Source organism: Macrobrachium nipponense, chromosome 22 (assembly GCF_015104395.2).
Source record: "Macrobrachium nipponense isolate FS-2020 chromosome 22, ASM1510439v2, whole genome shotgun sequence".
Classification (NCBI taxonomy): Eukaryota; Metazoa; Arthropoda; class Malacostraca; order Decapoda; family Palaemonidae; genus Macrobrachium; species Macrobrachium nipponense.
Genome location: NC_087213.1, coordinates 20,816,814 through 20,832,609, shown reverse-complemented (window position 1 = coordinate 20,832,609; position 15,796 = coordinate 20,816,814).

The following is a 15,796-nucleotide window of genomic DNA, read 5'->3' as shown; positions in this document are numbered from 1 at the left end:
CAAAATCTAAACTGAAGTTTGTGAAAACCATTTATTATTTCCAAGAAATCATTGAAATGAGTAATTTCTTGGCATATCCGTTGCATGAGGGTTTATAGCTTTATTTTATATGGAAACATAATGTAATGTTAAATGGAATGACAAAGTGGAAATGTATTTTTAGTAAATAACCATTCCAGAAAACTGTACCCCATCCAAAATGCCAATTGAGTTTTACATTCTCAGCCATTGGTATTGTTGAGATAATAAATCACAATTCATAAGAATAGCCTGAAGAAAAAGAAACAAACAGTTCTCTAAATTTTTGAAAGAATATAGGGGCTGTATTATGGTAGTTAATTATTTGCTTATTCGCCACATGAAGTGATACAAATAAAGTTAATGTTACGTACTGGGAATAATGATATTGCCAACATGCTGACGAAGAAACATTATGAATGTGAAAGGATTATAGTAAGTTATAGATATAGATTTGCAAAAAGCAAGAGAGAGAGAGAGAGAGAGAGAGAGAGAGAGAGAGAGAGAGAGAGAGAGAGAGAGCTGCTGTTGCCGCGGCGAAAGCAAGCGATGTCGACAGCAACCCAGAAACATGTTCCCAAAATAGAAACGAAAAGATAATTTGGAAGCAAAGAAGTTGGTTTCAAGAAGAAGAAGAAGAAGAAGAAGAGGAAGAGAGAAGAGAGAGAGAGAGAGGAGAGAGAGAGAGAGAGAGATTTTGAATAAATACCCTCGCTGTTTACGTAGGATGGAAAATGTATATACCTAGATCAGAGAGATCACGAAAAATTTTCAGGGGTGTTTGCTGGAACTCGGTGGCAAAAGTTGCAGCCGAAATCTAGGAACTGGACGCTGATAGTATCTCTTTCATGCATACGAGCTCAAAAGGCTTGTTCTATTAGTTTCCTCATGAATATTTTGCTTGGCAACTCAACTTTCTTCTTCTTTTCTCTTATTCTTCTCCTTACTCTTTTAGAGGCAGGGAATGCAAAGGAACCGCCAGATTTATTTTGCGTGTGCGATTTGTCCCAATAGAAATGAGTGTTTCCTTGTGCTATTTCACCTTGAGATTGGTTGATAAGATAACGGGTCTTTGCCAATCCGTTGCATGAGGGTTTATTTTGCTTTTCCTTATTTATCTTTATACTTTACAAAGTTTTACGGCTGCTTTAAATGCCAGTTTTTATAAGGACGAAAATATGGCCTCACCTGTATAATTGAGTTTGTTACAGACCGGACGATGAATCAATACATCTTTATATAGTTATCTTTTGTATGTATTATAATAATCAGTGTTAAAAAAACGACAATGCTCGCGAGATGTTTGCCTTTTTTTTTATTACTGGATTTGACAACCTGTTTTGTCATGATAATTTTCTTCAAAGGTTAGTCTCGTATTTCATGAGGATATATTCGGGCGTGAGGAGAATCTACGCGAATTTCCCTTCACTTTTCTGTTCCCATTCTGCAGCAACGTGTTTCTCGTGGCTTTAATCCTTAATAACTCAAGCGATTTTTATTATTTCCAGTGATATCCAGTTTCACAGCTAAGGTCGTAGATGTTCTTTGTTTGTGACGGCAAGTGAAATCGCGGGATTTTCTGCTAATCATCTTGAATTGTGTGAGTTTTCTCCACCTAAGCGTCCTGTAGCATTTGACAGGACGTCCCGCCCCACCTCCCCCTTCACTCATCTCCCAAGGTTTGGATGCTTTCTCTTCCATCAGTTTTAATCTCTTTCTTTTTTTCTCTCCTTTGCCTACTTTTTTCAGGTGCGTTCTTCAGGACCAGATGATATGAAGTCATTAGGCCGGCCATCGCATCAACTTTTGCATAATGAAATTGCACCCCGTCTCTCTCTCTCTCTCTTAATTGTCAATGCTTTTTGTAACCTTGCTTATGTGTGATTTTGCATTGAACGCTGAAGTCGCTGATGGGTAGCTTATCTCTCTCTCTCTCTCCTCTCTCTTCATCTCGTCTCTCTCTCTCTCTCTCCTCTCTCTCTCTAATGCTTTTTGTAACGTTGCTTGCTTGTGATTTTGCATTGAAAGTTGATGGGTGGCTAAATCTTGACTTAATGAGTCACTGATTAAGTCAAGATTTAGCGTAGTTTCATTAATTTATTTATCTCTTCCATAAAATAATGTCAAAATAAGGACTATTATGAACTTACCCTAAAGATTTAAATTACATTTATTGCCTTACAGACAAAAGGGCGGACTTGAAAAAAAAAAAACATTACTGACCAACAGCAACAAGAATGATTTATGAAGCCTTCAACCTTGACAAGAATTATCGCTTTAGGCATCAGTAACCTTTTTGTTAAGAAAAAAAAAAAAGGCGAATGCGCTGAAAATGCGAAGAAAACATCGAGGTTAAACTATTTTTTAAAAAATCGTCAAATGAACGTGAAGTCTATGAAAGGAGAAATCTATTAAATTCTTGCCTATATTCGTAATCGGTTTTATTATCATCATTGGGATTATTATTATTATTATTATTATTATTATTATTATTATTATTATTATTATTATTATTATTATTATTATTATTATTATTGACAAATCTAGTGATTACCTCAAAAGCAATATTAATATTTATTACTTTTCATTGTTCCAAGATATCTTGCATTATAAAAGTAACAGGAATTTGAACTTCTTCTGCTGAAGTTCTACTGAGTTCTTTTTCTTTTTTTTAGGTCGTTCGAAGGAATTAAGAATTTGAACCACAAGGTTTTCAGTATTTGGGATAGAGAGAGAGAGAGAGAGAGAGAGAGAGAGAGAGAGAGAGAGAGAGAGAGAAAACGACGGTCACGGCCACATTCATATTTTACCCATTGTGTCATTGACATTTGATGAAGTAAGTCTACCCGAATTTTTCGAGGTCTTTTTTTAGCTTCCTCTCAATATTTCCAAATTATATCTAGTCTCAGCACCCTGTCGTTCTACATTCTTTCTTAATGACCAAGCATTCTAAAAATACTACCCTTCATCCTCATACACACAAACACATAAACACACACACACACACACACACATACCTCCTTTGTTGCCGTATGTTTAAGGCGTCACTGCAGTCCCAAGTACTTCTCTATTCGCTGGTTCGATCCCACGAGACGACGAACTTTTTATCGAATAAAGCATCCCCTTCGGTTAACGGAAATATATTATTTCCGAGGTAGAGTGAACTGGATATCAAAGGACATTTGTAACTGAATGCTCATATATGTATACAAATAAATAAAGGTAGAAGCAATGAAGGAAAGTGAAACAATGGAGTGTGCTGCGAGATCTTTCGACTCGAGGTCCTCCGTGTTGTCTACCTTTATTTATATATTCATCACGTTCCAAACTTTCGTGATTCAGTTACACACGCTCACACACGTATATATACATATATATATATATATATATATATATATATATATATATATATATATATAGAGAGAGAGAGAGAGAGAGAGAGAGAGAGAGAGAGAGAGAGAGAGAGAGAGAGGTGAAAGAGGGGTAATGGCTAATAATATGTTTAAAGTGTTTTATATAATAATAAAGTCACATAGCTCTGCTCGCCTAGAGACAAGGGGTGGTACACTGCAAAGTTCACATGGGAGAGAAGGGTATTTGCTGAACAAGCAACTTGTCTCAGAGGTCGTGCATTTGTTTGTACGCGTATTACAGGCCTACTGGTTCAGGGTACTTGTGGAAGACGCATTCTTTGTGCAAAGGAGAGAACAAGCGGTTGCTCGAAGTGTCGGGAGAAAACGCCCATCGAAAAGGTAAGACACGTTCTATAAAACTTAGAAAATCTGTTACCTTTTGGAAAAGAGAAGTGTGGAAATATTCTCTTTACGTAAATACTTTGAAAAGAGTGACGTGGGGGTGTCTATATAACTATTATCTTTATTACAGATGGGTCCGATTCCATGGTTGATTAGGAATGGGATTCTCTAACTGATAACTGACAAATACTAGACAATGTGACTTGTTTGGGGTTTGAGAGTGTAACCTTAGTCCGGAAGGTAGAATGTTATCTTATTGGTTTTCTTTATGGGCAGATTTGGGTATTTGTGCCATTATGACTTGTTAATCATTTTGTTCTTTGTTATAACCAATTGCTTTGGGAAATAAATGATATTTTTTTATATTTACGCAGTCTTAATAAGCCTCGTGACATCTTACAGACAGGGCACCGTTGGCAACAGGTAAGAGTTCCCAGTTTGTGTAGTTTAGGGAATAAAGGGGGTGTAATAATATATATATATCTATATATATATATAATATATACTATAAATATATATATATATATGGGAAAAATGGCGCGGTATTTTCTATATATATATAGATATATTATATATATTAATATATATATCTATATATATATATATATATATATATACCGCGCCATTTTCCATGTTCAGAAAAATCATTTATTATTAAATTCAATCAACCCAGTGACAACATACACAGAAACTCTATTGTAAGATTCGGTGTCTATAACAGGTGGAAAAATCGAGAAATATGGAGAAGAATCGTGTATAATTCGGAGGTGATGGATGGACCTACAATGGAGTGGATAGATGGAGTGAATAAGGCATTGGAAAGGAGGAGTATCGATATTCAGGAAGAGATAAACGGTATGCAATGCGTTCAATGGGTGTACTCGTACGTCACCATTTGGTTACCTATATTGGTATATGCACACCTCTTACATTTGAAAATTTAATTTAAAAAAAAAGTAAAAGCTGAGTGATGAGAACGTGGATCAAATATGTAGGAAATTATATTAAAACTTGCTGCAAAGCTTGAAGGCTTTGGATACACTGTTAACCTAAGATATATATATATATATATATATATATATATATATATATATATATATATATAATATATATATATATATATATATATATATATATATATATATATATATATATATAATTGTTACCGCAGAAGGCTTTAGATGAATTGCTTTGGATACTTGAATGGTTCGTCGCTGCACGCTTTATAAATAACTTGGCTTTGTGTATTATCACCGTATAGTGATACTACTGATTACATTATAATCACCGCACAGTGATGAGAACACTGGCGTTGTTATCACCGATCTGTGATAATATTGTTTTTGTTATTTTCATCGAGAATCTATAAGAATTAATAGATACTTAGCAACTGCAGTTTAGGATGTTAAAAGGAATTTAAGAATAAAAAATTTATTTCACACAAATGAAAGGTATCTTATAAAAATACATTTATTCCACATTAAAATCAAGTTATTATACAAATATACATTATGCCATATAGATTTAAGCAGTCTTAGTGGAGCAGAATGAATTAGTATGTAAGTGTTATACGTAACATTACACATCATTTGACTCGCTACAGATTTTCGTTCTCTTGCTTCTCTTTGTGGACACGTTGTTTACTTTCCGTTTGACTCCAGCCTTAGGAACTTTTGAATGATTAAATCGTCTTAATACCCTTGACTCTTTGGGACGACCTCTCATTGTTACCGTAGGAGGATGAGCATTCAATAGCTGTAATCCTTGGGAGTCTGCTGTTGCGACTGTTGAAGCTAGTGTTTGTGACATTGGTGAATCTGGCGTGTGTGACGTTGGTGAAGCTGGTGTGTGTGACAGGAAGCACAAGTTCAGACACCTTTTTCTTGAAGTATTGCAATACATGAAACTTGCAAAGTAATACGTCTGCTTTCGGAAGTAAGGCACGGACTGCTTGAATTTCGTTCTGGTCTTTGTCAGTCATAACTGCCTTTGTGTGGTTATTATTCTCCATCGTCCTACAAAACGATGACATTATCTTCAGCATCATGTCTGCTGTTTCACTTCTTACAAATGCATAAAAACAGTCCTCCCACGACCTAGATTGTCTTGGACTAGAATCATGTAGAGTGGATTATTGTATTTGTTAATTTTGTAAGTCCCATCCATGAAAATCATTTCGGGATATTTACAGTACATGCTTATCATTTCATTAGTAGCAAATGCAATCATTTGGATGGCTCTACTTTCATCCAGTGATATATCTGTCTTTCCTGTTCCTGCATTCACAATTTCATCCACTATTTCTGTCAACTTACCAATATCTGACATTCCATTCCCACTTTGCACCTTTCGCTTCAAATTTCGTACATCTTGCATGGTTACTGCTTTGTTGTATATACCCTGAAGAAAGGATTTTAATTGCTTGTTGTCTGGGTTAAGTTTCACAACATCCTCTACGTCTCCCATCTCCGAACTTGTCAGTCTGCGTTTCTGGCTATAGAAGGGCTGTTAAGCTACACTGATTGCATGATTATGCTGCAGATATGTCTTTGTAATTACTAGCTTGTTTTTCTTGCGGTTAGTGCCACTAACACATTGCAGCCATAAGGGAGGTATCTCTGTTTTTGTCTTATGCCTAGTCCTTTCCGGCTCGGATTTTCATAGTGTACACACACGAATGAAACAGCCGTACTTCAGTTCAGATGGAATTTGATGCTGACGACGTTTATTTTCACTGATAACGGAGCTAGAAGACTTCACTCGAAACACGGACCCTGTCTGATTCTGATATTTCTTGAAAAGGTAGTCAAATTCATCAAATGAGCTGAACGTATCAGAGGAGAAAATGTCCCTGAAGACAGATGTGTCTGCCTGTACGTCGTCTTTTCCCTGGGCAGCAGATGAACTGGCTTGATGTTCCTGTAGTTCTGCTGATGCATGTAACTCCAAGGTGTTTTCAGCTTCTACAGAAGTGTCGCTCTCCATTCTGCTTTGGTGGAAGGAGAAATATAATCACAAAATAACTCAATTGAAGTCGCAGGAGGACTGAACGTATCTGAGGAGAAAATATCCCTGAAATCAGATGTTTCGGCCTGTATGTCGTCTTTACTGTTTACAAAACATGAACCTGCAGAAATCCTGAAACTAGTTTAACTACTGGCTGTTTTTTATCGCCAGTGATGAGCAACACTTCTGTTATCCGTAGCGAGAATAATGAGAGAGAGAGAGAGGAGAGAGAGGAGGAGAGAGAGAGACGACGCGAGAAGAGAGGAGAGGGACTTTTAGAGTTAGACTTACGAGAGAGAGAGGGAGAGAAAGAGATGCCGAGAGAAAGAGGGAGAAAGAGTCATACGTATGATTCCATAAACGAAGCTCTTGTTATCCGTACGGTGAAAATAACGTTGAGTGTAATATTCACCGCACGGTGAAAATAGTCACTCCCAATAACTATCATTTTCCCCCTTTGAAAATCGATGGTAAAGAAGCAAATTTTTGTCCTTCTCTTATTTTCTTATTGCCCTTACTCTTATTGATATTCTTATTGATATTACTCTTATTTTCTTATTGATATTACTCTTATTGATATTCTTATTGTTATTACTCTTATTTTCCTATTGATATTCTTATTGATATTACTCTTATTTTCTTATTGGCATTACTCTTATTGATAGTCTAATTGATATTACTCTTATTTTCTTATCGATATTCTTATTGATATTACTCTTATTGATATTACTCAATAATCCACGCATCCGTGTGTATCTAGAACTTCCACAGGTCAGGTCATGGACTCGGATGCATACCGCAGGAAAGTTCCAAAAGCAATTTTCTTGCGCTTGACACTTCCATATTGACCCACTTTCGAGACTCCTAAACCAGGATAGAGTTTGTTTCAGAAGTTTAATTTCAAAGCGCACACGGCCACAAAAGGAATTAAGGTACGGAGCTGAAATTTCTGCCGTGCGGCTAAGAATAATTCGGAGCGTTTCAGTTGGAAAGGTTTGCTTGAAGAGAAAAGAAAAATGGAACCTTATTTGCTGTGAATAGTGTATAGCTAAGAGGAGCATGTGTGATGTATTGAAACAATACATCGCACGTATAATTAGACACAATATACCGTTATGCGCTCTCTCTCTCTCTCTCTCTCTATATATATATATATATATATATATATATATATATAATATATATATGTGTGTGTGTGTGTGTGTGTGTACTGTATACGCACGCACACACACTCACACATATATATATATACATATATATATATATATATATATATATAATTAATATATATTATATATTATATCCGGAAAAAAAAAGACGCTACACGTTCATGACATTATTTTGTATTTTACTGCGCTTTCACATATAGAACTCTTTAGTTACATATGTTTAAAACGGCCGGCGTGTTTGATATTTGATGTCAGTGATCATAATATTTTATAAGCGAAGGCGAATATTTCGTGAAAATCAGTTCAGGTTGCTGTACAATTAAAGGCATAAAAGGCATCAGTTTTTTTTTATTTTTTTTTTTATTTTTTTTTTACATTTTGAAGTGTGTCGGTTTGAGCCATGAAATTTACAAAATAAAAATAGCCCGTGTAAACAGTGTAAATATAGTATAAAATCTACATTTGCAAGCATCTTCATGTGCCAGTGAATGGAAATTTTTGTTCACTGTTTTCATACTCGAATTTTCTGTTTGCTACTAAAGACGGAACAGATATGGTTTAAACATTTAAGTGGAGTAATGTACATATAAATAAGTAATTTTTTATATAAAGGCATTGGCCATAAAAAGAGATGTAAAAAAGATTAGTTATTTGTCATATTGCTTAGATTCCTATGTATTTGAAAAGGATCATAATCGTCATGTCCCACTGTTGAATTATTGTTATACTTATACATTCACGCTAACGAAAAATGAAAAGTCCACTAGAAAAAATAAACTGAAGATTAGATAAACGTTTTTATGAAAGTACACTCGAAAAAATAAGCTGGAGATCAGATACATCTATTTTTTTTACGAGGAAATAACGAAAGGGCCGAAGAAAAGAGCGAAACAAGAATATGAACTCAGGGGCGAGAAACTGATTTCGAAATTCGTGGATTCGGCCTTCCTCGCAACGCTGGGCTTTACCCAAAACGCTTTTAAGGCAGCGAGTCCCCGGCCTGAACGCCCTGAAAAGATGGCGAAAAATGTAAAACCTGTTCGGGATGGAATCTCTTTGGGTGGGGGGTGGGGTTACCGGATGGGGGGTGGGGGGGCTGCTGCGTCTGCACCGATGGGCCCGATAGCCTTTTCACTGGAGGGGAAAGTCCAAGATGCTGAACAAGAATACGAATAGTAATATTGCAGAATATATTTTTTTGTGAGGGTGGGGTTGCCGAGGGCAAGGGGGCTGGGGTAGGCGCCACACCGGGTTTCCTATTATTGTGCTTTCGTTATTGGGGTACAAGCAAAATTAAGTTCCTTACGTACTCCAACCTCCAGCTTACTCGGGAAGCGTGCAAGATGTTCCCCTCACGTATAAATTGATAAACATTATATTCCTAACATTTAACGTAAATTAAAACATGCTAAAATCTACGGTCACCAACGAAAATTAAAATAAATGTGCTATATTTTATTGGAAATATTTTTTTCTGTGCTGTTTAGCGTGTACATTGTTTATTTTTTACACTTTCATTCTAATAAATAAATCATAAATATCCTTTCCTATAATTCCTGTATCTTTAACTCAATGCGAAAAACCTTTTTTCAGACCTTTTTAGGCTCTTCCATAGGCCTTTCCTACCCACCTAATAAGAAGAACAATATAGTAGTTTGTAGCTTACTCCCCGAGTAAGCGAAATGTTTTTTTTCTTTCTTTCTTTATGTGTTATATTTGTTAGTGTCTAAGCAGACGCAAATTTTGTAATTGATTCCATAAAATTTTTTTATGGAATAAAATAAGTTTTTTTATTGCATTGCTATTGATACTATTATTTTACACGCGGTAGTGGGTCATTTTATCTGGGAATAAGACAATGGATTTTTATTTCGCCTTAAAAAGGCTAGGGGGTTCACACAACAGTGGCATCTTCACCCGAGAGATGAAGGAAGCAGCCAAGTAGTTGAAGGCCAATGAAGACATCACTGTGCGACGGGCAGATAAGAAAGCCGCCTTCGTTTTAATAAAAACGTTTTAATAAAAACGAAGGAATGCCATGAGAAGCTCGATGCTATCCTGTCCGACTCCTCTAAGTTTGAACGTCTCACACAGAACCCCACGGAAGACATTAAAAGGGACCCCAGCCGTGTCATCAGTATCATCAATGCGGCAACCAACACAGTCCACCTTCCGCCCATCCAAGGGGACTTCAGCCTTGGTTACCTCTACGGGAACGTGAAAACCCATAAGGAAGGCAACCCTCTCAGCCCGATTATCAGCCAGACGCCCACCCCGACTGACTCCCTATGTCCTAAGCTGCTATAGCCTGAGTTCATTGGTGGAGTTCCTTGAAGAAATTCGCGACTCCCCCGGCACTGGCATCATAGCATCCCTCTACGTAGAATCCCTATTTACCAACGTTCCCGTCGATGAGACCATTGACATCATCATGGATCGCGTCTACCGAGACCCGTCGACGGCCCCACTCAATATCCCAGAAGCCTCTTTGCGCATTTGCTGGACATCTGTACAAAGAGGGTCCCCTTCTCCACCCACCGAGGACAGATGTTCCGCCAAAAAGATGGCGTTGCCATGGGCTCTCCTCTGGGAGTCCTCTTTGCCAACTTCTATATGGGCGCCGTAGGATAAAGGTTCTTCGCCCAGAGCCAGCACCCCTGCAAATACGCCCGTTACATAGACGATATCTTCATGCAAGTCGACACCGAGGATGAGGTAGAAGCCCTTCGTCGCCAATTCCAGCAATGCAGCGTGCTAAACTACACAGTCGAGTTTAACACCAACGATCGGCTCCCCTTCCTCGACGTCCTTATAACGAAGACAGAAGACAGTCTCCGCACTTCTGTCTACACGAAGAAGACAAATTTAGGAATGTGCCTCAACGGGGATTGCGAGTGCCCTGACAGGTTTAAGAGATCTGCCGGTAGGGCCTTTGTGAAAAGGGCCCTCTCCCATTATTCTACCTGGCAGGACACACACTTTGAGCTTGATAGAGCTTCACAGATGCTCGTGAACAACGGATATTCTAATAAGCTCATCTACCGAGAAGTGCGCACCGCCCTCGAAAAATGGTACTCAAATGAGGAAGAAGACCCACAACCCCGCCCCACCAAGAACATCAAGATATATTATAAGGCCTTCATGCACTCTCAGTACCGTGAGGAGGAGAAGTCGATGAAGATCATCAAGGAGAACATCCTCCCCATTGAAGAAGGCAAGATGGTGGACCTTATAATATACTACAAAAACAGGAAAACAAGGAACCTCATCATTAAAAATAACCCCTCTCCACCATCAGGAGACCCCCTCAAGCAGACGAACGTAGCATACCAATACATATACCCGACCCGAGGATGGCCTGGAAAGTACATTAGAATGACTACAATGCGTCTTGCGAAGAGAATTTCCTGTCATGCCCAAGAAGGGGCTATCAAGAATCACACCCTCACCGCCCACCATGACACAATCTCCAGCGACTGTATTATCCACAACACCACGATAATAGGGAGAGCACCCGACCCTCGCCGTCTGCGCCTTCTGGAGGCGTTACTGCCTTTTTACTCCCGACCTGCATGAGAAGGAACACACCAGTAACGGCAAACTTCACCATATTGCCAGACTAAACCGCCCCAATTCAAGAGGAAAATAACACTGAATACGATTTTAATACCATGAATAATACCAGCAGTGACGTCACTGAGCAATCAAAACAAAGCCCGGTGTGATGCTATGCTGCTGAGATCAGCGCGCCTGTTGAGCATGCGCTCGGAAGCTGGCTTCAGCCCGCAGCCAAGCAGACAATCATAAAGCAGCTCCCCATTCACTAGCCAATGAATGGCAGCAGCACAAAGCCCTCTCCAACCCCTGCACCGCCACAATAAAAGCAGATGGACTCACCCTCTCACTTCAGTCCATCACCCACCTCCGCCTATGAGGATGTCTGAATTTTCAGACGAAACGGCCCCACAAAAAGAATAGAAAGGAATAGAATTTAATTTCAATTCTACATGCAATAAACTCTACGGAATATATCTGAAAATTTTACTACCACCACTGGAATTTTTTACCAATAGAAATCCCATCGACTTTGACTATTACATAATTGAGATATGTCAACCTCCGCTGCATTGCTCACCAGTTTAAGCAACAATGAGAAAATAATAATTAGAAAAATAGAGAAGAACCTTTATAAAATTAACACAGCTGAGGCAGCAATCACTTTTAATAAAACATGTTTTAAAGAGGCTTTACTTCCAGCAGATTATTATTATTATTATTATTATTATTATTATTATTATTGAAAGATATTGCTGCATCAGCTGCATTTAACTTGTAAATAGTCTTCTCTGTTTTTCTAGTAATTGCTTTCTCTCTGCTATTACAACTGGCGAGTATTGCGCCGATATTACTCATCAGGCGGAGTCAATTTCAGGGATATTGCTTACAAATTTATTTGTCACAATAAATAGATAAACAAATAGCTCAAAATATGACGAATTAGTGGCCAACGTTTCTCTTGGTATCATCCGAGCATGATCACGGAAGTAGGTCAGAGAAGACTGTAGATGCTGGTAGGATCTACTTAATATATAGTGGTACGTCAGCAAGGGTCAACCACTAGCTGAGTTTTCATTGGTTGGTGGCGCAATGTGTTTCTGCTATTGGTTGGAGGAAGTTTCCTTCAAGACACTTTTCGTTGTTGAAGGTCGCGCTGTTGCAGCCTGGCAGACTGTCGCGGGTGGGGCATGACTTCCCTGGGCGTTGTCATGACGGCTTGCATTGTCATTGGCTGCTGAGCTGCTTGTCTCATCTGGTATTCTTTGATCCAGGGTGTCCCTCGGTCTGGTATTACTTGTACTATTATTCATACACATAGGTCTCCTTAAGTTGGTGGGGAGGAAGAGCACTTCCTGCGTCGTATTTAATGAGGGCTTTTCTTGCTGAATGAGGAGTGCCTCGAGCAGTCGCAAATGTTGCTGGTCAGGAGCCCTTCCTATTATCTTAATATTCTTGATAATACCGTCCCAGAAGATAACTTCCTGGTGCACTGTCATGATATAGTTTTTAATTTCTCCTTCTTGTGCGTGGCAGCAAGAGACCTCTTGAAAGATTCAAATGTAGTCTACCGATTCTTATGCCCCATCTGTGGATGTCCCGGCTCTTACGTTGGTATGATTTCTGTGAAACTGACCAAGAGGATTTCCTGTCACGCACAAGAAGGAGCAATTGAAAACCATATCATGACAGCACACCAGGAAGCTATCTCCTGCGATGGTATTATCAAGAATATTAAGATAATAGGAAGGGCTCCTGACCAGCGACGTTTGGGACTGCCCGAGTCACTCTATGTGTATGAATAATAGTACAAGTAACCAGACTGAGGGACACCCCCGATCAAAGAATACCAGATGAGACAAGCAGCCCAGCAACCAATGAAAATGCGAGCTGTCATGACACAATGCCCAGGGAAGTCATGCCCCAGCCGCGACGGTCTGCTAGGCTGCAACAGCGCGACCTTCAACGACGAGAAGTGTCTTGAAGGAAACTTCCTCCAACCAATAGCAGGAACGCATTGCACCACCAACCAATGAAAACTCAGCTAGCGGTTGACCCCCTGCTGACCTACTACTATATATATTGAGTAGATCCTGAGAGCACCTCGGCTACGGGCCGAACAAGGGAAAGTCCCGTGCCAACAAGAAGTGTTGGCTTAATACAACAACAACAACGCACCTCACACACTCTCTGCCAGAGTGAGAGACAGAGCATCTCTTAGACACTAGCCACCAGCGCCGACGCAGACTTCCACTGACCGCCTTTGGAGGCACCCTCTTGCCTGAGCGAGGCAGAAGAAGCCCCTCCAAGCCCTCCAGTTCCTGAAGAAGCAATTTCAGCGCTGTCAAGCCCTTGTGCCACAGAATCGGACACGATCACCGACGATTGGTCAACAGTTTGCCGACAAAAGAGAGCCAGGAGGAGGTTCCTGACGGAGGGGTGGGGGGCATGCCCCACTCCAAGCAACCGCTCCTACTACTGCTGGAACAGAACTCCCAAAGTTTTGAGTCACAGCAAATGCGGAAAAGTCTGCATATTCAGTAATATCAGACTTGGAAGCCAAATATAAGCACTTAAAAATGACAGTAAAACCTAACAGGAATGCAGACCTAATCATATATCCAAAAGACCGAGAATCCGCCGAGTTCCTGAAGAAGCACACCCAGTTCCAGTTGCTAGATCCAAATGAACGGATCAAGAAGGCTGTAATATGCAAGTTCCCAACCTGCTTACCCCTAGAATCGATCCTTCAGCTGCAGAACATCCTGGGGGCCCGGAGATGTATCGGAAAATCGGGAGATCCGACGAAAAAAGTCATCGCCACCTGAGCCCCTACGATGCTTCAAATGTCAAAAGTTTGGGCATCACAGCAGCCGCTGCAAAGGACAAGAGAAGTGTGGGATATGCAGCCAGCTACACCCCACCAAACAATGCCTGGACACCTACAAGAATGGTAAAGAAGTGACAAGCAAATGCCCCAACTGTTCCAGCCAACACCACGCCTGGAACAAGCGCTGCAGTGCAAGATTGGAGTGAGTTGCAAATATGAAAGGCGTTCTTCCCCTTTCAGGGCCGACTCTGATGCCATCAAAACAAGAGATATCGAAGCCACAGCAAGTACTCACTGCACCACAGCAACAACTGCTGCCAAGACTACACAGACAACGTCGTACACCAAGGAAGAAAGTCGATTAATCACCGAAACCAAGAATACCTGCGCCATTACCTTCACCAAATCCCATTCCACCTTCAAAAACCGATTCTCTCCCTTCCTTCACCTGTTCCCCAACCCAACTCCTTCCTCCTCCAGAGTTCCAGCCAGTGTCAGCCGAGAGAGAGCCGAAACAGCCAGTGACTGTGTTACAATCACAGTAGAAGGGATCCTTATTCTCTTTGAGAAGTTGACAGGGAAACCTGTCGACAGGAGAGCACTGCTGGAATATATATACAACCACACCTAATACAGAATCCTAGTCCTAAAGCAGCTGCTTTTCGATTCGAATAAGCAGCTTTGTGCAAAATTCAATATGACATTGGAAATTTTAAATTTCCACAGAGAGAGTTAATTCTTTGGAGTATTAGTCCTGCAGCCCGGACCATTGAGATACAACGAACGAGATACCGACTGTAACCCCTACTGGTATTTGGGAGTAGACTTGTAAACTGTGAAACTGACCGTCTGCCGAAAATATAGGGGTGGTTTTCTTAACAAGCACCACTAATTGCTCTTTAGATTTTGGGTCTAGATCCAATATATGAGATACCAGATGAAACTAATATATAATATATCTGCAGACTCTACTGATTATAGAATGACCAGTAACAGACATTTTGAAGGGTGGGTTCCCCCTGACAGACACACTGAAAAGGGGGGGTTAATTGGATCTAGATCCCATTTAGGAGATACCGAGTAAAATTTACACTACAATAACACTGCACATCCTAGAATACTGTGGTGGTAATGACAGACGTTTTAGTGGGTGGTTACCCCCTGACAGACGCCCCACAACTAGTGGGGAGTGGGAGACAGGATCTGCATCCAACATTGGAGATACCAAGTAAAATTTGTACTACAATTGCACTGCACATCCTAGAGTACTGCGGTGGTAATGACATACATTTTAGTGGGTAGTTACCCCCTGACAGACACCCCACAACGAGTGGGGGGAGGGGGAAGGGGAGGGAGAGACAGGATCTCCATCCAACATCGGAGATACCAAGTAAAATTTGTACTACAATAGCACTGCACATCCTAGAATGCTATGATGGTAATACCAGACATTTTAGTGGGTG